Genomic DNA, 23,005 nt, shown 5'->3' on the forward strand with positions numbered 1-23,005 from the left:
ATTGCTTGAGGCCAGGAGTTGGAGGAGGCAGTAGAGTGAGTCACTATATTCTTTTTTAAAAATTTCCAAGCTTTACCCTGGTGGAAGGCTTGTATACAATTTAACATCACTAATAGTAAGAGAAAATGCCCATTTCACTGCACCTTTGCTGGCACAGGGTACAATCACAAGTTATTTTTTGTTTGATTATTTTTAATAAATGAAAGACCTTATAAATTTTGTTACATTTTAATGTATATTTTCTTATCTTAGTTTATTAGCTTTCTCTTTGTCGCTTTCTTTCTTTCTTTTTCAGATGAAGTTTCACTCGTTTCCTAGGCTGGAGTGCAACGGCACAATCTCTGCTGACTGCAACCTCCTTCTCTTGCATTCAAGCCATCCTCTTGCCTCAGTCTGCAGAATAGCTGGAATTACAGGCATGTGCCACCATACCTGGCTAAGTATTTTCAATAGAGACAGGGTTTCTCCATGTTTGTCAGGCTGGTCTCGAACTCCGTATTTCAAGTGATCCAACTGACTCAGCCTCCCAAAATGCTGGGATTACAGGTGTGAGCTACCGTGCCCAGCTAGCTTTCTTTTTTGCTCCTTCTTTTTTTGGGGGGAGACCAAGTCTCACTCTGTAGCCCAGGCTTGAGTATGGTGGTACAGTCTCGACTCACTGCAGCCTTGACCTCCTGGGCTCAGGTGATCCTTCCACCTCAGTAACTGGGACTATAGGCACATGCGACCTTGTCTGGCTAATTATTTTTGATTTTTAATAGAGACGAGGTCTTGCCATGTTTCCCAGTCTGGTCTGGAATTCCTGGCCTCAAGCAATTCTCCCACTGCCCCCTCCCAAAGTTAAAGATAGCATGAGCTGGACATTGCGGTCCACACCTGTAGTCCCAGCTACTGAGAGTGGAGGATCACTTGAGCCTAGGAGGTCGAGGCTGCTATTATAAGCGTCAGCCACCAAGGCTGGGCTGTCCATGTCTTTTCTGTTTATTTATAGAGTTACCATATCTTTTACTAATTAATGATCTATATATTTAATCTTTTATTAAATTATAAAAATAGTAAAAACTTTTAAATGAAGAAGTGAAAAATTTCCTTTACGCATTAGACCCATAATCTTATCTCAGGAAATAATTGGCCATATTCTTCAAATACATATGGGCTAATTGAATATCACTTCTCATTTTCATATTTCGTGGACTTCTTTGTCAATTTCTATCGATCTATCTGAATCCTTTTCATGGTTGCCTAATGTTTTATTATATGGATATATCACAATTGACCAGTCAGCCTCTATAGCCATTTAGGCTCCTTCTAATATTTGCTTTGAGCTCTTTATATCATTAAAAATTAAGGTCCTCAGCAGGTTGCGGCGGGTGTGGCAGCTCACACCTGTAATCCCAGCACTTTGGAAGGCTGAGGTGGGAGAACTGCTTGAGGGAAAAGGATCACCACCAGCCTCGTCGACATAGCAGCACATTGTCTCTAAAAGAAAATTAAAGATAGCATGAGCTGGACATTGCGGTCCACACCTGTAGTCCCAGCTACTGAGAGTGGAGGATCACTTGAGCCTAGGAGGTCGAGGCTGCAGTAAGCTGTGATCACACCACTGCACTCCAGCTTTGGTAACAGTAAGAATGCATTTCTTAAATAAAATAAAAATTAGGTTGGAATATTGCTGAAGTCGTGTAGGTTGAGTCTGCAATGAGCTGTGATTGTACCACTGCGGTCCAGCCTAGGGGATAGAGCAAGATTCTTTCTCAAAAAAGTAAAATACAATAAAAATTAACCGTTTAGCATGTCTCCCAGTAACACCTTCCCTCTAATGTTTTTCCTAGAAGCTCTTGGATTTTGTTTGCTTTTCATGTATCTTATAAAATTTTTATGGGATTGGATGGATGTCCGCCTCATTCCTTCTTTTATTTTTAAAGAATGTCTTTTTGTCACTTCCAGCTGGATCTACCATGGAAGACATCAGAGTTCAGGAGGAGACTGGGCATCATGTTACTCAGGTACAAAAAGACTTGGACAATAACTCAAAAATGATCAAATAATAGTGCATGCATCACGGGCAATGGGAAGCTCTTCTGGAGAGTGTGAGAAGCTTCCAGATAAGGTGACAGTGAAACTGGCCTTTGAAAGATGAGGAAGAGTTGTGTGAGAGTAGGGAGCGAAGGGGGATGTGGAGGGATGGGGAATGGGCAGGGAAACCAGCACTGTAAAGACCTGGACAATTAAGATGGCACATTCGGTTCAGGGAGTGGGGAATTGGGTGTGGCAGGAAGGCTCTGGAGAGACAGTAATTTGCTTGTATGGAATTTTGCCTGAGAGACCTCACTACGGTTTCTGATCTGGTGATGTTATCATCCATCACTGTCCCTGTCAGATAGTTTGGAATAGGTGTGATGATCACAGTAACATCAAGCGTAATATTTCCTGAATTCTCAAAAAGTCACAGGCAGGTACCAGTTATTCCCATTTTATGAATGAGGTGATAAAGACAGGGATGATGAGTGATTTCCCCAAGCTCACATGGATATTAAGCTGAGTCAGCTGTAGGGACTGCATTGACTTTAATGCTTGCTCTTTTCATGAGCACCATGTATTGGTTCTCCTATGCAGTTAGGCCAGTAGGTGAAAGAAAAGCCCATGTTTCTCTCTAGTCACAGGCTTTGACTGACTGTGTGTGTGGAGCTCATACACCAAATTCTCCAGTGTTCCGGATAGTAACTGGGCATCCCACAATGTTATTCTGACACTACCTGGAGCTGGCACAGACCCTGCAGGTTAGGCGTTTAGTCCCATGAGACTACCCCCACTTCAGATGCCAATGGCAAGTATTAGGTTTTCACCTGTACCTTTGACCAAGCTATTACAAATCAGGGGTTCTCAAGACCCCCTTCTTTGATTTAATCATTTGCTTGAACAGCTTACAGAACTCAGAAAAGCAGTTTATTTTCTTTTTTTCTGAGAGACAGGGTCTCATTTTGTTGCCCAGGCCGGTGTGCAATGTTGCAGTCATAGCTCACTGCAGCCTCAACTGCCTGGGCCCAAGTGGTCCTCCCCGCTCTCTAGTAGCTGAGACTACACGCCTGCGCCACCACATCTGGCTAATTTATTTTTTTGTAGCGATGGGATTTTGTTTTGTTGCCCGGGCTGGCCACAAATTCCTGGGCCCTAGTGATCCTCCCACCTCAGTCCCTTAACGTGCTGGGATTACAGATGTGAGCCACCACATCTGTCAGTTCATTTTCTGTTCCTGGTTCACTGTAAAGGATATGTCTCAGAAACAGCCAGTGAAAGAGATGTGCATGCTGGATGCAGTGGCTCATGCCTGTGATCCCAGCACTTCGGGAGGTTGAGTTGGGAGGATCTCTTAAACGCAGGAGTTTGAGTTCAGCCTGGGAAACATGGTGAAACCCTCTCTATAAAAAATACAGAAATCAGCTGGGTGTGTTGATATGCACCTGTAGTCCCAGCTACTGAGGAGGCTGAGGCAGGAGAATCACTTGAACCCAGGATGCAGAGGTTGCAGTGAGCTGACATCATGCTACTGCACTCCAGCCTGGGCTACTGAGCAAGATTTTGTCTCAAAAAGTAAATAAAAATAAATAACTAGGTGTGGTGGTGTGCACCTGTAGTTCCAGCTACTAGGAAAGCTGAGGTGAGGATGCATTGAGCTGGGGACTGGGGAAACTTAGGTTATGGTGAGCTGAAATTGTGCCACTGCACTCTAGCCTGGAGAAAAGAGCCAGAACTTGTCTTTTAAAAAAAAGAAAGAGGAAAAAGAAAGGAAGGAAAGGGAGAAAGAAATGAAAGAAAGATGGATGCCCAAGGGAAGGTAAGTGGGAGGTGCACAGAGCTTCCATGCCCTGTGTTCAACACGCCGCCCTCCCAGCAGCTCCTGTGTTCAGCAACCAGAAGCTCTGCAAACCCTGTTGTCCAGGGTGTTTACAGAGGCTGTACTATGCAAGCATGATTGATAAAATCTTTGGCCATTGGTAATTCAGTCAATCTTCAGCCACTCTCACCTCCTGGAGTTCAGCAGGTGAGGCTAAAAGTTCTAAGCCTCTAATCATGTGGTTGCCTTCTCTGGCAATCAGCCTTCCTCCTGAAGAAATCAAGGAGCATGCAGCCACCCAGTCATCTCAACTGGGGATAAGAATCCTCAAATGCATCCTAGCATGCTGGAGATTCCAAAGTTCTTAGAGTCTCTTGTGTTAGAAAGCTGGGGCCAAGAGCAAATATTAAAACTAAAGTTGCTCCTATCAACCTCTATGACTGAGGTCTTTATAAGCATTCAAAGCTCTGTGCCAGGAACCGTGGACAGAGAACAAGTATATATTTCTTTTCTTTTTTTTTTTTTTTTTTTGAGACAATCTCCCTGTGTCATCTAGGCTGGAGCACATTGATATGATCATAGCTCACTATAGCTTTGACCTCCTGAGCTCAAGTGATCTTCCCATCTCAGACTTCAGAGTAGCTGGGACTACACATGCATGTCACCCATGCCCAGCTCATTTTTGTAGAGATGAGATTCAGTTATGTTGCCCAGGCTGATCTCAAACTCCTGGGCTAAAGTCATTATTTCACGTCAGCCTCTCAAGTAGCTGGGACTGCAGGCGCTCCCCACCATGTCTGGCTAATATTTATTGTTATGCTTTTGTAGAGGTGGGATCTCACTATGTTGTCCAGGCTAGTTTCAAACTCCAGGCCTTAAATATACCTCCTGCCTTGACTTCCCAAAGTGTTGGGATTATGGGTGGGATCCACCATGCCCAGCAGTCACAAAGATCCTTATAAAAGAAAGAGGTTAGAAGAGTCAGAATTGGAGCAGGAGATGTGGTGGTGGAAGCGGAGTTAGAGAGGGATATTTGCAGAGGTTTCAATTCTGGCTTTAAAGATGGAGTTAATGGCCATGATCCAAGGAATGGGGGTGGCTTCTAGAAGCTGGAAAAGCCAAAGGAACACTTTAGAGCCTCGAGAAGGAATGCAGCCCTGCTGACACCTTAACTTTAGCCTTATTAGACCTAATTTGGGCTTCTGATTCACGGAACTGTAAGTTGGTAGATTTGTGGTGTTTCAAGGGACTAATATAGAGTAGTTTGTGGCAGCAGCAAGAGGAAATAAACATGACACCAAGCATCGTGGCTGATGGTGGTAATCCCAGCACTTTAGCAATCCTAGTAGGAGGATCACTTGAGGCCAGGAGTCCAAGATCAGCCTGGGCAACATAGTGAGACCCTGTCTCTACGAAAAATTAAATTGACCGGGTGTGGTGGCTCACTCCTGTAATCCTAACATTTTGGGAGGCCAACGATCACCTGAGGTCAGGAGTTTGAGACCAGCCTGGCCAACATGACAAACCCCCATCTCTACTAAAAATACGAAAATTAGGCATGGTGGCACACAGCTGTGATCCCAGCTACTTTGGAGGCTGAGGCTGAAGAATCACTTGAACCTGGGAGGTGGAGGTTGCAGTGAGCTGGGATTGCACCATTGCACTCCAGCTTGAGCAAGAAGAGTGAAACCCCATTTCAACATAAAACAAATTAGCCAGGCATGATGGCATGCCCCTGTCATTCCAGCTACTAGGGAGTCTTGAGGTGGAAGGATCGGTTGAGCCTAGGAATTCGAGGTTGCAGCGAGGTGTGATTGCACCACTCTGCTCCAGCCTCGATGGATCAGAGTGAGATCTTGTTTTGAAAACAAAAAAAAACATGAACACGTTGGAAATGGAGACAGATGGCGGTGTTAAATAGAAAGGTCAGGGGTGGCCTCCTAAGTGAAAATGGAGCAAAGACTTAGAGGGGAAGGAGGTGGCCGAGGTGCTGAAGGAGGATCATTGTGGGCAGAAACAACAGAATAAAGTGTCCGAGGCTCTGGAAGGAGGCCAGTGGAGCAGGAGAGGGGGAGAGAATTAGGGGAGGAGGCCATGGAGTTGCTGGGTGGGGATCGGTGTAGATTGTGTAAGCCCTGGGAGGCTATTGCTGGGGCTTTGGCTTTTACTATGAGATGGGACCTGTGGGAAGATTCTGATCTGATTTGTCTCCTGATCTGTCAGGAGTTGATCTGTCAGGACGTGATCTGTCTCCTGATGTAAAAGCATTCTCTGGCTGCTGAGTTGAGAAAGACTGTGGGAAGATTTGGGTAGAAGCATGGGGGTCAAGCTGTGGTAACATCCAGGTGGAAGATGATAGTGGTCCTGACCAGGGTCATGGTGGTGGTGTGAGATGGTCAGAAGAGAGAATTAGGGGGAAGGATTCCAGTGAGTTGCTGGGTGGAGATCTTTAGTACATGGTGAAGACAGTCAACAGGATTTCCTGACAGACTGGATGTGGGGTGTGAGAGAAGGCAGGGGTCAAGGTTGAGTTTGATTCTTACTGAATTATGAAGTGTTGAAAACTCTACAGCCTTGTCCAGTGTTACCAAATATGGGATGCTAGATTAAAGAAATCTCTTCAGGTGCAGTGCAGTGGTTCATGTCTGTAGTCCCAGATTTTTGGGAAGCAGAGATGGGAGTATCTTTTAAGAGCAGAAGTTCAAGACCAGCCTGGGAAACATAGCAAGGCCTCCTCTCTACAAAAATGTTTTTCAAAATTTAATAAAATAAATGTAGCTAGGCATGGTGCTGTGTACTCGTAGTCTCAGCTACTCAGGAGGCTGAGGTGGGCAGATCTCTTGAGGTCAGGAGTTTGAGGCCAGCTTGGGCAACATAGCAAGACTCCACACTCTACAAAAAAATTACAAACTAGCCAGGTATGGTGGCACTCAACTGTAGTATCAGCACTGGGGAGCTGAGGCAGGAAGATGGCTTGAGCCCAGGACATTGAGGCTGCAGTGGGCTACAAGTGCATAACTGCACTCCAGGCTGGGTGGCAAAGCAGGACCTTGTCTCGCAATACAAATAAAGTAATGAAATCTCAAGTCAGAGCCTTTTGGCTCTGCAGCCCTTGCAACCCTGGAGCCATGGAGTGTGGTTTTCATCACTGGGAATGAGGAGACCCCTGCCCGGTGTTGTTGCCTGACTAATCAGTGTTTTAAAAAATATGTTAATCGGGCTGGGCGCAGTGACTTACACCTGCATTCCCAACACTTTGGGAGAATGAGCCTGGTGGATTACCTGAGGTCAGGAGTTCAAGACCAGCTTTGCCAACATGGCAAAACCTTATCTCTACTAAAAAACAAAGATTACTTTGGGAGGCCAAGGCAGGTGGATCACGAGGTCAAGAGACCGAGACCATCCTGGTCAACAAGGTGAAACCCCGTCTCTACTAAAAATACAAAAAATTAGCTGGGCATGGTGGCGCGTGCCTGTAATCCCAGCTACTCAGGAGGCTGAGGCCGGAGAATTGCCTGAACCCAGGAGGCGGTGGTTGCAGTGAGCGGAGAACGCACCATTGCACTCCAGCCTGGGTAAGGAGTGAAACTCCGTCTCAAACAAAAAAAAACAACACAAATTAGCCGGGCATGGTGGTGGGTGCCTGTAATCCAAGCTACTTCAGAGGCTGACACAGGAGAATCCTTTGAACTGGGAGGTGGGGCAGAGGTTGCAGTGAACCGAGATTATATGCTTGGTTCCAGCCTTGGGGAAAGAGTGAGACTCTGTCTCAAAGAAACAAAAGGATTATTTATATTGATACTTAATAATTTTAGTATTATTGTCATTGAAGATGGAGTTTTGCTCCTGCTGTGTGCTCCTGCTGGCCTCAGGAGGCCCGAGCATTGGGTCCTGAAGTCGGCCTCTCCAGGCCCACCTCCTGCTCTCCTGGCGTCTCCTCCACATGGGTGCAAGATATCCTCACATGGGTGCCTCCAGGGCCAGCTGCTGCCTCCCAAAGGCCCCCTGGGGCCCAGCTTCTGCCTCCCCTCAGCCTCTCTGGGAGGTCCAGCCTATGCCTCCCTTCTGGTGGCCTTTCCAGGCCCGGATCCTCCTCCTGGCCTCATCTACTGGACCACGTCCTGCCTCCCGGCAGCTGCTTTTTGCTCAGCTTCTGACCAGCTTCCAGCGGCCTTTCTCCTGTAGGCCCGAAGCTTTCTCAAGTGGGGCTTTTCAGGCCTTTGTTCTGCCTCCTGGTGGCCTGGACTGGCCCTGTTACCACCTGACATTGGCCCCAGCGGGCCCAGCTCTGGACTCTCCGCAGCCGCCCCATCACCAGCTGCTCCCTGCTGGTGGCTTCCCCAGGCCAAGATTCTGCCTGCCTGCCTGCCTGCCTGCATTCTGGCTGCGTCCACAGGCCCAGCGCCCCCCTCACACTGGCCTGTTGGGGCCCAGCTCATGCCTGTGGCAAACCTCTCCGGACCCAGCTCTCGCCTCACTCTTGCCTTGAGTCTAGGCCCAGGCACTCCCTCGCAGGGGTCTTCCTCAGCCCAGCTCGCCTATCATGGACTCTCCCAGGCCAGCTCCTGCCTTCCAGCGGCCTGTTCAGGCCCAAAGCTTCCTCTTTGGGCTCGGCCTCCCCAGGCTTAGCTCCTGCTTGCGCCAGGCCCATACCGGGCCCAGCCTCTGCCTTTCAGTGGACCCTCCAGGCCCAGCTCATGGCATCACCGTGGCCTCTGCTCAGGCCCACCTCCTGCCTCTGTGGCAGCCTGTATCCACAGGCCCCGCCCCCAGCCTCCACGTGGCCATATCAGGCCAAGCCGGTGCCTCCCGGTGGCCCTCCCGCACCCAGCATTGGCCTGCTGGCATCCTCTCCATGCCCAGAATGTCTTCAGGTTGGCCTTTCGGGGCCCAGCTCCTGCTCTCGGCCGTGTCTAAGGGCTCAGCGTTTGAATTTGCCTCCCAGCAACCTCTGGGGACTCAGTCCCTCCCCAGCTCCTGGCGGCCTTTGTAGGCCCAAAAGCTCAGGTCCTCGACTCAGGCTCTCCAGACCCACCCAGCTCATGTCTCACGCTGGCCTCTCCAGGCTCGGCTTCTGCCCTCCCAGGGCATCTCCAGGCCCCAGACGTTCCTGAGTCAGCTTCTGCTGGCCCGGCTCCTGCTGCCTCATCCTGCTGGCCTCGGGAGGCCCAAGCATTGGGTCCTCAGGTTCATCTCTGTAGGCCCAGCCTCTGCCACCTACTGGTGGCCTCCGCACACCCGGATCGTCCTGCTGGCTGTATCTACCGGCCGACATTTTGCCCCCTGGCATCCTCTTTTGGCTCAGCTCCTGGCCAGCTCACGACGGCCTTTCGTCTGTCGGCCCGAAGCTTCCTCAGGGCTTTTGGGGTGTCCCTTCTGCCTCCCGGTGGCCTTGACAGGCCCAGCTACATCCTGACATTGGCCTCTCCATGCCCAGTTCTGGTCTCCCTACAGCACCCCCAGCACCATCCACTGTCTGTCGGCCACTTCCCCAGGCCAAGATCCTGCCTACCTCCCGACTTTGTCCACAAACCCAACGCCTCCCTCACACTGGCCAGTTGAGGCCCAACTTGGCCTCTAGCAGATGTCTCTGGACTTAGCTATCGCCTTGTACTGGCCTTGAGTCTGGGCCCAGGCCACAGGCCCCAACTTTGCCCCCGGCAGCCTTTTTTATTTTTTTGAAACGCAGTTTTGCTCTTCTTACCCAGCCACGAGTGCAATGGTGTGATCTCGGCTCACCTCAACGTCCGCCTCCTGGGTTCAGGCAATACTCCTGCCTCAACCTCCTGAGTAGCTGGGATTACAGGCATGCGCCACCATGCCCAGCTAATTTTTTGTGTTTTTTTTTTTTTCTTCCTCGCACCGGCTTTTCTTAGCCCAGCTTGCCTCTCATAAACTCTCTGTTCAGCTCCTGCATCCCAGTGGCCTGTCCAGGCCCGAAGCTTCCTCTCCGGGCCTGGCCTCTCCAGGCCTGGCTCCTTCCAGCGCTAAACCCCTCCAGGTTGAGCGTCCGCCTCTCAGTGGACCCCCGAGACCCAGCTTGTGGCCTCATCGTGGGCTCCGCTCAGACCAGCTCCTGCCTCTGTGGCAGCCTGTCTCCACAGGCCCAGCTCCTGGCCTCCTGGTGGCCTCCTTGGGCCAAACCGGTGCTCCAGACTGCCCTCTTAGACCCAGCATTGGCCTGGTGGCGTCCTCTCGTGCCGCAGAATGTCTTCAGGTAGGCCTCTCGGGGCCCAGCGCCTCCTCTCGGCAGCATCTACAGGCCCAACTTCTGAATTTGCCTCACAGCAACCTCTATGGACCCGGCTCCTGCCCAGCTCCCGACGGCCTTTGTAGGCCCAAACCCTCAGACCATCGACTCAGGCTCTCCAGGACTACCCGGCTCATGCCTCACGCTGGCCTCTCCGGACTCACCTGCCCACCCAGGGTGCCTAGAGGCCCCAGATGTCCCAGAGTTGGCTTCTCCAGGCCCGGCTCCAGACTCCTCCTATTGGCCTCTGCAGGTTCAAGCATTGGGTTCTCAATTCAGCCTCTCCAGGGCCAGCTTCAGTCCTCCTGGCGTCTCCTTTTTATGGGTGCAAAACGTCATCACGTGGGCCCTTCTAGGGCCGGCTCGTGCCTCCCAAAGGCCCCCTGGGCTTACCTTCTGCCTCCCATCAGCCTCTTCTGGATGCCTACCCTCTGCTTCTGTACTGGTGGCTTCTCCAGGCCTGGCTCCTGCCAGCGCTAAGCCCCTCCAGGTTGAGCTAAGCCTGGATCCTCCTCCTGGCCATGTCTATGGGCCCAAGCTTTGCCCCTGGCAGCCTTTTTTTTTTTTTGAAATGCAGTTCTGCTCTTGTTACCCAGCCGCGAGTACAATGGTGTGATCTCGGCTCACCTCAACGTCCGCCTCCTGAGTTCAGGCAATTCTCCTGCCTCAGCCTCCTGAGGAGCCGGCATTACAGGCATGCGCCACCATGCCCAGCTAATTTTTTGTATTTTTTGTTTCTTCCTCGCACCGGCTTTTCTTAGCCCAGCTTGCCTCTCATAAACTCTCTGTTCAGCTCCTGCATCCCAGCGGCCTGTGCAGGCCCGAAGCTTCCTCTCAGGCGTGGCCTCTCCAGGCCTGGCTCCTGCCACCGCTAAGCCCCTCCGGGTTGAGCATTCGCCTCTCAGTGGACCCCCACAGACGAGCTTGTGGGCTCATCGTGGACTCCGCTCAGACCAGCTCCTGCCTCTGTGGCAGCCTGTCTCCACAGGCCCAGCTTCTGGCCTCCCAGTGGCGCCCTCAGGCCAAACTGGTGCTCCAGACTGCGCTCTGCACTCTTAGACCCAGCATTTGCCTGGTGGCATCCTCTCGAGCTGCAGAATGTTTTCAGGTAGGCCCCTCGGGGCCCAGCGCCTCCTCTCGGCAGCATCTACAGGCCCAACTTCTGAATTTGCCTGACAGCAACCTCTGTGGACTCGGCTCCTGCCCAGCTCCTGACGGCCTTTGTATGCCCGAACGCTCAGACCATCGACTCAGGCTCTCCAGCACTACCTGGCTCATGCCTCACGCTGGCCTCTCCGGGCTCACCTTCTGCCCACCCAGGGTGACTATAGGCCCCAGATGTTCCAGAGTTGGCTTCTCCAGGCCCGGATCCAGACTCCTCCTATTGGCCTCTGCAGGTTCAAGCATTGGGTTCTCAATTCAGCCTCTCGAGGCCCAGCTTCAGTCCTTCTGGTGTCTCCTCCCCATGGGTGCAAAACATCATCACGTGGGCCCTTTTTGGGCCAGCTCGTGCCTCCCAAAGGCCCCCTGGTCTTACCTCCTGCCTCCCATCAGCCTCTTCTGGATGCCTACCCTCTGCCTCTGTACTGGTGGCCTCTCCAGGCCTGGATCCTCCTCCTGGCCACGTCTACGGGCCCAAGCTTTGCCCCCGGCAGCCTTTTTTTTTTTTTTTTTTTTTTGAAATGCAGTTTTGCCCTTGTTACCCAGCCGTGAGTGCAATGGTGTAATCTCGGCTCACCTCAGCCTCTGTTTTTTGGGTTCAGGCAATTCTCCTGCCTCAGTTGCCTGAGTAGCTGGGATTACAGGCAGGTGTCACCGTGTTTGGCTAATTTTTTTTTTTTTTGAGACGGAGTTTCGCTTTTGTTACCCAGGCTGGAGTGCAATGTCGCCATCTCAGATCACTGCATTTCCGCCTCCTGGGTTCAGGCAATTCTTCTGCCTCAGCCTCCTGAGTACCTGGGATTAAGGCACACGCCACCATGCCCAGCTAATTTTTTGTATTTTTAGGTGAGACGGGGTTTCACCATGTTGACCAGGATGGTCTCGATCTCCTGATCTCCTGATCCACCCGCCTCTGCCTCCCAAAGTGCCGGGATTACAGGCGTGAGTTACTGCGCCTGGACCCCAGCAGCATCATTTGGCTCAGCTCCTGGCCAGCTCCCAGCGGCCTTTTGTCTCTCAACCCAAAGGTTTCACAGGTGGGGCCTTCTGGGTGTCCCTTCTGTTGAGGACACCGGGAGGCAGAAGGGACGCCCGAAAGCCCCACGTGAAGAAGCTTCATGCCGACAGATGAAAACCCGCCATGAGCAGGCGAGGAGCTGAGCCAAAAGAGGCTTCCGGGGGCAAAATTGAGCCCGTAGACATGGCCAGTATGAGGATCCAGGTCTGGTGAGGCTACCAGTAGGGAGGTAGAGGCTGGGCCTCCTGGAGAGGCCACCTGATAGGAATCAGGAGCTGGGCCCCAGGGGGCCACTGGGATGCAGGAGCTGGCCCTGGAGGGGACCACGTGATGATGTACTGCGCCCACGTTGGGGGGTGCTTCCGGGAGGGCAGGAGCTGGACCTGCAGAGGCGGACTTCATGACCCAGTGCTTGGGCCTCCCAAGGCCAGCGGGAGGACAAAGCAGGACTGGGCCTCAGGGCTGAGCTCTGGACTCCCCGCTGCCCCCGCAGCCCCAGCTGCTTCCTGCTGGCTGCTTCCGCAGGCCAACATCTTTCCTGCCTGCCTGCCTGCCTCCCTGCATCTTGGCTGCATCCACAGGCCCAGCTCCTCCCTCACACTGGCCAGTTGAGGCCCGATTCATGCCTCTGAAAGACGTCTCTGGAGCCAGCTATCGCCTGGTGATGGCCTCTACTCTGGGCGCAGGTCCTCCCTCGCACCGTCCTTTCTCAGCCCAGCTCACTTGTGATGCACTCTCGCAGGCCAGCTCCTGTCCCCCGGTGGCCTGTCAGGGCCCAAAGCTTCCACTCCGGGCCCAGCCTCCCCACACCGGGCTCCTGCCTGCACTAGGCCCTCGGGCCCAGCCTCCGCCTCTCAGAGGACCTTTCAGACCCCACTTGTGCCTTTGTGGCAGCCTGTTTCCACAGGCCCAGACCCCAACCTTCCCGTGGCCCCCTGGGGCCAAGCCAGTGCCTCCCAGTGGGCCCTGCCGGGCCCAGTGTTGGCCTTCTGGCATCCTCTTCGTGTCCCGAATATCTTCAGTCGGCCTCTCGGGGCCCAGCGCCTCCTCGGCAGCGTCTACAGGCCCAACTTCTGAATTTGCCTTGCAGCAACCTGTGTGGACTCAGCTCCTGCCCAGCTCCCGACGGCCTTTGTAGGCCCAAAAGCTCGGACCATCGACTCAGGCTTTCCAGGACTACCCGGCTCATGCCTCATGCTGGCCTCTCCAGGCTCACCTTCTGTCCACCCAGGGTGCCTAGAGGCCCCAGATGTCCCAGAGTTGGCTTCTCCAGGCTCAGCTCCGGACTCCCCCTATTGGCCTCTGCAGGTTCAAGCATTGGGTTCTGAATTCAGCCTCTCCAGGCCCAGCTTCAGTCCTCTTGGAGTCTCCTCCACATGGGTGCAAACGTCATCACGTGGGCCATTCTAGGGCCAGCTCGTGCCTCCCAAAGGCCCCCTAGGCTTAGCTCCTGCTTCCCTTCAGCCTCTTCTGGACACCTAGCCTCTGCCTCTGTACTGGCGACCTCTCCAGGTCTGGATCCTCCTCCTGGCCACGTCTACAGGCCCACATTTTGCCCCCGGCAGCCTTTTTTTTTTTTGTTTTTTGAGACGGAGTTTTTCTCTTGTTACCCAGGCGGGAGTGCAATGGTGTGCTTTCATCTCACCTCAACCTCCGCCTTTTGGGTTCAGGCAATTCTCCTACCTCAGCCTCCTGAGTAGCTGGGATTACAGGCATGCACCACCATGCCCAGTTAATATTTTGTATTTTTTTTTTTTTTTTTTTTTGTGGAGACAAAATTTTGCTCTTGTTACCCAGGCTGGAGTAGAATGGTGCAATCTCGGCTCACCGCAACCTCCGCCTCCTGGGTTCAGGCAATTCTCCTGCCTCAGCCTCCTGAGTAGCTGGGATTACAGGCACCCGCCACCGTGCCCAGCTAATTTTTTTTTTTTTTTGAAATGGAGTTTCGCTCTTCTTGCCCAGGCTGCAGTGCAATGGCGCGATCTCAGCTCTCCACAACCTCCGCCTCCTGGGTTCAGGCAGTTCTCCTGCCTCAGCCTCCTGAGTATCTGGCATTGCAGGCACACACCACCATGGCCAGCTAATTTTTTGTATTTTTAGGTGAGACGGGGTTTCACCATGTTTATCAGGATGGTGTCGATCTCATGAGCTCGTGATCCACCCGCCTCTGCCTCCCAAAGTGCCGGGATTACAGGCGTGAGTTATCACACCTTGTCCCCAGCAGCGGTTTTTGGCTCGGCTCCTGGCCAGCTCCCGGCAGGCTTTTGACTGTCGGCCCAAGGCTTTCTCAGGTAAGGCCTTCCGGGCCTCCCTTTTGCCTCCCGGTGGCCTCAACAGAAGGGACACTTAGAAGGCCCCACCTGAGGAAGCTTCACACCAACAGACAAAAGGCCGCTGGGAGCTGGACTGGAGCCAAGCCAAAACAGGCTGCCGGGGGCAAAACTTGGGCCTGTAGACGTGGCCAGGATGAGGATCCAGGCCTGGTGAGGCTGCCAGTAGGGAGGCAGAGGATGGGCCTCCTGGAGAGGCCACCTGATGGGAATCAGAAGCTGTGCCCCAGGGGGCCACTGGGACGCAGGAGCTGGTTCTGGAGGGGACCACGTGATGGCGTATTGCTCCCACGTTGGGCGGTGCTGCCAGGAGGGCAGGAGGTTGACCTGTTGAGGCAGACTTCATGACCCAGTGCTTAGGCCTCCCAAGGCCAGCGGGAGGACAAAGCAGGACTGGGCCCCAGGGCCATGCTCTGAACTCCCCGCAGCCTCTGCGACCCCAGCTGCTGCCTGCTGGCTGCTTCCGCAGTCCCAGATCTTGCCTACCTGCCTGGATGCCTGCCTGTATTCCGGCTGCATCCACGGGCTCAGCGCCTCCTTCACACTGGCCAGTTGAGGCCCAATTCATGCCTCTGAAAGATGCCTGTGGAGCCAGCTATCGCCTGGCGCTGGCCTCTACTCTGGGCGCAGGTCCTCCCTCGCACCGGCCTTTCTCAGCCCAGCTCACTTGTGATGGACTCTCACGGGCCAGCTCCTGTCCCCCGGCGGCCTGTCAGGGCCTGAAGGTTTCTCTCTGGGCCCAGCCTCCCCACACCGGGCTCCTGCCTGTGCTAGGCCCTCAGGCCCAGCCTCCGCCTCTCAGAGGACCCTTCAGACTCTGCTTCTGCCTTTGTGGCAGCCTGTTTCCATGGGTCCAGACCCCTGCCTCTTCATAGCCCCCTGGGGCCAAGCCAGTGCCTCCCAGGGGGCCCTGCCAAGCCCAACATTGGCCTTCTGGCATCCTCTTCGTGTCCAGAACATCTTCAGGTCGGCCTCTCTGGGCCCAGCGCCTCCTCTCGGCAGCATCTACAGGCCCAACATGCGAATTTTTCTTGCAGCAACCTCTGTGGACTTGGCTCCTGCACAGCTCCCGATGGCCTTTGTAGGCCCAAAAGCTCAGACTACCGACTCAGGCTCTCCAGGCCCACCCGGCTCATGCCTCATTAGTGGCCTCTCTGAGCTCAGCTCCTGCCCTCCCAGGGCATCTCCCGGCCCCAGACATTCCCAAGTCGGCTTCTGCCAGCCCGGCTCCTGTTGCCTCCTCCTGCTGGCCATGGGATGCCCAGTATTAGGTCCTGAATTCAGCCTCTCCAGGCCCAGCTCCTGCCCTCCTGGCGTCTCCTCCTCATGGGCACAAAACTTCATCAGGTGGGTTCCTCCAAGTCAAGCTTCTGCCTCCCAAAGGCGCCGTGGGCCCAGCCTCTGCCTCCTGTAAGCCTCTTCGGGAGGTCCAGCGTATGCCTCCTCTCTGGGGGATTCCCCAGATCCAGATCCTCCTCCTGGCCCTGTCTACCGGCCCGTCCTGCCTTCTGGCAGCTTTTTTTGGCTCGGCCCCTGGCCAGCTTTCTGCGGCCTTTCATCTGTCAGCCCAAAGTGTTCTCAAGTGGGGCTTTCCAGGCTGCCATTCTGCCTCGGGGTGGCCTTGACAGACCCCGCTACCGCCTGATGTTGGCTTCTCCAGGCCAGCTCTGGACTTCCCACAGCCTCCCCAGCCCCAGTTGCTGCCTGCTGGTGGCTTGCCCAGGCCAAGATCCTGCTTGCTTTCCTGCATCCCGGCTATGTCCACAGGCCCAGTTCCTCCCTGACACTGATTCATTGAGGCCCAGCTCATGCCTGTGACAAAAGTCTCTGGACCCAGCTTTCACCTCGCGCTGGCCTCGAGTCTAGGCCCAGGTTCTCCCTTGCAGCGGCCTTCCTCTGCTGAGCTCGCCTATCATGGACTCTCCCGGGCCAGCTCCTGCCTCCTGGCGGCTTATCCAGGCCCGAAGCTTCCTCTCCGGGCCCGCCCTCCACTTTTCAATGGACCCTCCAGGCCCAGCTCGTGGCATCACCGTGGCCACTGCTCAGGCTTAGTTCCTGCCTCTGTGGCAGCCTTTATTTTCAGGCCCTCCCCCAGCCTCCCCGTGTCCCCATCAGACCAAGCTGGTGCCTCCCGGTGGCCCTGCCAGGCCCAGCACTGGCATTCTGGCATCCTCTTTATTCCCAAAATGTCTTCAGGTCAGCCTCTTTAGGCCCAGCTCTTCCTCCCTGCTGTGTCTGGAAGCCCCAGTCTTTCCTTGCAAGAAGCATCACAGGCCCAGCTTCTTCCCACGTCTTGGTAAATTCTGTACACCTCAGCCTTCCTCATATGGACTTTTCAGGCCCTCCTTCGGCCTCCCGGTGGTCCGGACAGACACAGTGCTTTCCTCAAAGCTGTCTATCAAAGCCTAGATGTTATCTCATGTGGGCCTCCTGAGGCTTATTTAATAGCTGTTTTTCAACCCTTTTGGCAGGTCTTCCTTTCGTACACACTGGCGTCTCCAAGACCATCTGCTTAGTCATGTCTTCCTCTGAAGATGCAACTCCTGTTTTGCCGTGGACATTTTCACCTCAGTTCCTGCCTCACGATGGCCTCTTCGGGCTCTTCTCCTGCCTCTTAATGGACACTCAAGTCTCATCTCCTCTCATGGTGGCTTTTTCTGCAGTGCACGTGCGTTATAATGGCCTCTTGTCGATCCAGCTCTATATGTCTTTGATTTTCAACTGCATCTAGAATCCCAAAGCTTCCCTGGACTCTCGTGTTTAGTTTCTCGCAGTGTGCCTTGGCTAAATGCCTATGTCTACTTTTAATCTTGAAAGTGTATTTCTGACCGATTTATAGTAAACTCTTCCTGTGTCTTTTTACAGTGTGGTCTGTTTTATTCAATGTCTCATTGTTTTTCTTGTCTTCTGGGGGTTCAGAGCAGATTAAGCCTCTGCTTTGTCGGTCTGTCTTTGCCCTGGACATGGTCGCTGCTCATTTCAGGTCTTGTTTTTTATATTTTTTCCTGTTAACTTTTTTATCCTCGTGCTCTGTCACCCAGGCTTGGGTGTCATCATGTGATCATGTCTCCACTGCAGCCTTGGCCTTTTGGCCTCCACTGATTTTCCCCAGTCGTCATCTTCAGTAGCTGGGACTACAGGCAGACGTTGCCATTTCTGACTAGTTTCTGGTTTGGTTTGAGAAGTTGGTTCTCTGTTGCTCAGGCTGGTCTTTTTTTTTTTGAGATGGGGTCTCACTCAGTTGCCCAGTCTAGAGTTCAGTGGCAGGATCTCAGCTCACTGCAGCCTTGGCCTCCTGGGTTCAAGTGATTCTCCTACCTCAGCCTCCTGAGTAGCTGGGATGATAGGTGCGTGCCACCAAGACCGGCTAATTTTTGTTGTTGTATCGGGCCGAGCATAGAAAGTCAACACCAAGACAAAAGTATGCCAAATTGCAGGGTATATTGCCGGCGACCACAGAGGACTCACGTCTGTCCAGCCCATGGCAGAGAAAGATGGGTGACAAGATTTTTTTATACCCGCAAAACCACCTTGGGAGTGGAGGTGAGGAGTGGGGATGGGAGTAAAGTCTTCAGACATTTCAGGGGCTGTAAATCACCTCGTGGGCAGAGCGGAGGGTGATGGGGCTCTGGACAGTCCAAGGGCCAGGTGACTTTTGTCATTCCAGTTGCCACTTAAGTGGTTTACAGAAGTCAAGATAAACATTAGTTTAACATTATTTGGGCAGGTGTGGGGTCCACAGATTTTTTAGTTACTTTGCATCAGGATGGAATTATCTGGGGGTGCTTCCTCTGGTCATTACCGGTAAACAAAGGCCACCAATTCTGGCAGTTACAGATAAGAGAAGGTATGCAGCTCTACCTCTTTGCATTCTGCAAAGTAAACTAGCAGTTTACAGAGGCCAAGGTTAGCAGGTATTGTGAGGAGAATGGAAACAGTTTTGTGTTTTATAAAACGGCAGTGTACAGGTTCTAACTCTAGGCCAGCCATATCACATTGTATTATTAATATAGATGGGGTTTCACCAAGTTTTTCAGGTAAGCTGGTCTTAAACTCTTGGACAACAATAATCCTCCTTCCTGGGCCTCTCAAACTGCTGAGATTACAAACATGAACCATCATCCATGGCCTGTCCTTTGCTTGCCATGTACAACTAATAATTTACTTTTTGATTAATATACTATGGTTATATACTTTTGTGAATATATAGATATTTTAAAGTTTTCTGGGATATCAATTTTTTTTCTTTCTTTTTTGAGACAAGTTACTGCTTTGTCATTCAGGCTGAAGTGCAGTGGTGTGATCTCGGCTCACTGCAACTCCTGCCTTCCTGGCTTAAGTGATCCTCCCACCTTGGCCTTCTGAGTAGGTGGGAGAGCTGCCATGCCCATCTAATTCTTATATTTGTGTAGACACAGGGTTTCACCCAGTTTCAAACTCTTGGGCTCAACTGATCCTCCCCACTCAACCTCCCACTGTGCTGGGATTACAAGTGTCAGGCACTACACCTGGTCTGCCATTTTCTCTTTATGGATCATTAAGGATTTACCTTTTAGTGTAGTATAAACACATGTAGATATGTGTGTATATATTTATATGTGAATATTTGTGTGTATACCTTTTCATAGCATGCACACACACCCCCCATAAACATTGTGAAAGAGATATTTGCATACCCAGAAATTGATAAGCTGCTTCCAGCTTTTGAAACGAGCCTTAGCACAAATAGGAAAGAAGTGCAAAGTATCATTATTAATGACCATGGACCAAGACGACCCTGAGTCAATAGTACTTGGCAGCTCAACGACCTTCCAGTGGAGCATCTCAAAGGGCTTGATGTATCTGAACATCATAGCCTTTTGCATTCATTAGGATGCTTTGTAATTACTTCTCTTGAAACCTCATTGTGACCCTCATCAGTGTGGAATCAGTAACTATTTCCCAAATCCTGGCGATATTGAATAACAGCTTTTGTAAGGAAATAGTTATTGCATTTGGTTTGTCATGACAATTTCCTGGCCTAGGCAGATGAAATACTGGAGGAGTGTGTGTGTGTGTGTGTGTGTGTGTGTGTGTGCACGTGCACGTGTGCGTGCATGCATACATTCTTGTACACAGATATGTTGGCAGAAGTAGGGGGTTGAATTTGATAAAAGCAGAAGGTGGAGGCTGTTGGGATGGGCACTTGTTTTGGCAGCAGCTGTGTAACTGTGTAACTCTAGAGTTATGAAATAATTGTGTCAATTTTCTCTCCCAGAAAATCAAGATTATAATTCCTGCCTTGATATGTCAATTAGGTGGTCCACTATATGCAAAATACCTAGTATATAATGGGTGCTGAATAAATACTACTTTCTGTAGCTCATTCTTAATTACTGCTTAATTTTGAAAAGCTTAGAATAATGATGGTTTTTTAAAAAATTATTTGTAATTATTATAAAGTAATCTAAGTCCTATAGAAAAGTAAAAGAGGCTGGGCATGTGGCTCATGCCTGTAATTCCAACAATTTGGGAGGCTGAGGTGGGAAGATCACTTGAACTCAGGAGTTCAAGACAAGCATGAGCAACATAACAAGATCCCATCTCTATAAAAAATTATAAACCAGTTATGGTAATGAGCACCTGCAGTCCCAGCTACTCAGGAGGCTGAGGCAGTGGATCACTAGAACCCAGGAGGTTGAGGTTTCAGCCTGGGAAACAGCGTAAGACCCTGTTGAGACAGAGAGAGAGAGAGAGAGAGAGAGAGAGAGAGAGAGAGAGAGAGGCCTTTTTTTTGCCTGGAATAGCCTGGCCTGACATTTCTTCCCTGGAATCGCCTGGCCTGGCCTGGTCTGGGCTGGCCTTCCCTGGAAGTGACTTTTTATTTTTCAGACAGAGAGAGAGAGAGAGAGAGAGAGAGAGAGAGAAAGAGAGAGAGAGAGAGAGGCCTTTTTTTTGCCTGGAATAGCCTGGCCTGGCATTTCTTCCCTGGAATCGCCTGGCCTGGCCTGGTCTGGGCTGGCCTTCCCTGGAAGTGACTTTTTATTTTTCAGATGGAGTCTCGGTCTGTCACCAGGCTGAAGGGAAGTGGCACAATCTCAGCTCACTGCCACCTCCGTGTCCCAGGATCAAGTGATTCTCCTGCCTAAGCCTCCTGAGTAGCTGGGACTACATGTCCCCGCCACCATGCTCACCTAATTTTTATACTTTTAGTAGAGACAAAATTTTATCATGTTTGCCAGGATGGCCTCGATCTCCTGACCTCATGATCCACCCGCCTTGGCCTCCCAAAGTGCTGGGATTACAGGCAGGAGAGAGACAGAGAAGTAACAAATGAAATTTTCAATTACCAAAAAATAACTCAACATTACGTGATATGGCTGGGTGCTGTATCTCATGCCTGCAATCTCAGCAGTTTGGGAGGCCAAGGTGGGTGGATCACTTGAAGTTGGGAGTTCGAGACCCACCTGGCCAACATGGTGAGACACTCTCTTTACTAAAAATTCCAAAGTTATCCAGGCATTGTGGAGGGCGCCTGTAACCCCAACTACTCGAGAGGCTGAGGGACAAAAACCACCTGAGCCCGGGAGGCAGAGGTTCCAGTGAGCCGAGATGGTACAATTCCACTCCAGCCTGGGTAACAGAGTGAGACTAACTCACAAAAAAAGGTGATAATTAATTCAAAAGTCTTTTTGTACAAATAGGGAGTTAGATGAATAGATCGATTGATAAAAAATAACTACATATTTTGTGTGTGTTTAGCTTAAATATACATGTTTCATTTGCCCGATACAACAGAAGCTGCAGAAACTAAAGTAAGGTGGGAGAATTTCTGAACTTCAGATAAATGCCTATGTGCAAGTGATACCTTTTCATTCAACATTCATTAAAATTATGAAAAAGATAAATGTGTCATGATTCTCTTTAATCTGCAGTTTCTATCTTCACCCACAACTTCCCTTCCCTGGAATTCCCTGGCCTGGCCTGGTCTGGCCCAGTCTTCCCTTCCCTGGACTTGCCTGGCCTGTCCTGTCCTGGCCTGGCCTCCTCATCCCTGGAATTGCCTGGCCTGGCCTTCCCTTCTCTGGAATAGCCTGGCCTGGCCTGGCCTTTCTTTCCCTGGAATTGCCTGGCCTGGCCTTCCCTTCTCTGGAATAGCCTGACCTGGCCTGGCCTTTTTTTGCCTGGAATAGCCTGGACTGGCATTTCTTCCCTGCAATCGCCTGGCCTGGCCTGGTCTGGGCTGGCCTTGCCTGGAATTGACTTTTTTTTTTCAGATGGAGTCTCAGTCTGTCACCAGGCTGAAGTGAGGTGGCACAATCTCAGCTCACTGCAACCTCCGTGTCCCAGGATCAAGCGATTCTCCTGCCTAAGCCTCCTGAGTAGCTGAGACTACATGTGCCCGCCACCATGCTCAGCTAATTTTTATACTTTTAGTAGAGACAAAATTTTATCACGTTTGCCAGGATGGCCTCGATCTCCTGACCTCGTGATCCACCCGCCTTGGCCTCCCAAAGTGCTGGGATTACAGGCAGGAGCCACTGAGCCAGGCATTGCTCTTTAACTTTTATAATTTGATGTTTACTTCTGTTATTGTAATTCAGTCCAAAGAAAAATAGTGTGAGGAAAATAAAAATGACACCAAGAATGCTAATATTCTGTTCATCAAAGGTTGCAGGAAATATCCCACTACAGTCAGGCAGGGTGACTTACCTCTGTAATCCTAGCACTTGGGAGGCCAAGGCAGGTGAATCGCCTGAGGTCAGGAATTGGAGACCAGGCTGGCCAACATGGCAAAACCACATCTCTTGAAAAACACAAAAATTAGCCAGTTATGGTGGTGAGTGCTTGTAATCTTAGCTATAGAAATTTGAGGAGCTTTCATTTATTAAAGACAGTACAGAGAGTTCCCATATACCCCACACCCAGTTGCCCTATGATTAACATCTTAAACATTTGTAGGGTGCCTTGTCGCCATTAGTGCACCAATAGTGATACATTATATTTTGATGCCTTTTTAAATACATTAACTTATTTGATCCTCAAAACAGCACTGTGTGGCCATAGCTATTAGTATCCTCACTTTACAGAGGAGGAAACTGAGGCACAGAGAATTGGAGTAACTTATCGAAGGTAGTTCAGCTAATGGAGGACCCAGGATATACCATCAAGCAGGCAATCTGGCCCCAGAGCCCTTGCTCTTAACCTATGGGCTATATCTCCTATAGGTCTGGGGGTTAGGTGTTATGGCACTGAGGGTAGTCGATGGGGCCTTCCTGGAAGAGGCATTTGAGCTGACTCCAGTACTGTCAGCTCTGTAGTTCGTGGCACTTTGAAGCCAGTGGAGCTGTGTCTGGGCCAGTTTCGGGTCCCTGCAGCCAACACAAGTTCTTTTACTTAGGGGAGCAAGAAATAGAGAGGGCTAGGCATAC

General features: G+C 51.4%; 2 long non-coding RNA genes across 65 annotated transcripts in view; one reads left to right on the forward strand and one right to left on the reverse strand.

Moving 5' to 3' along the window:
• LOC128929546 (uncharacterized) overlaps positions 1-8,425 on the forward strand; it is a 40,644-nt gene extending 32,219 nt beyond the window's left edge. For 12 of the 15 annotated variants that reach the window (XR_013530413.1, XR_013530403.1, XR_013530407.1 and 9 more), the window contains 3 exons: positions 319-416; positions 1,948-2,006; positions 7,668-8,425. This is a non-coding gene — a long non-coding RNA (uncharacterized LOC128929546). Of the gene's footprint in view, positions 1-318; positions 417-1,925; positions 2,576-7,667 lie in introns of those variants that run through there. The other 3 variants (XR_013530412.1, XR_013530411.1, XR_013530410.1) reach the window with 3 other exon arrangements.
• LOC144580570 (uncharacterized) overlaps positions 1-23,005 on the reverse strand; it is a 185,573-nt gene that overhangs the window by 71,626 nt on the left and 90,942 nt on the right. The gene's annotated exons all lie outside the window — the stretch shown is intronic.

This window comes from Callithrix jacchus, chromosome 20, assembly GCF_049354715.1.
Source record: "Callithrix jacchus isolate 240 chromosome 20, calJac240_pri, whole genome shotgun sequence".
Classification (NCBI taxonomy): Eukaryota; Metazoa; Chordata; class Mammalia; order Primates; family Cebidae; genus Callithrix; species Callithrix jacchus.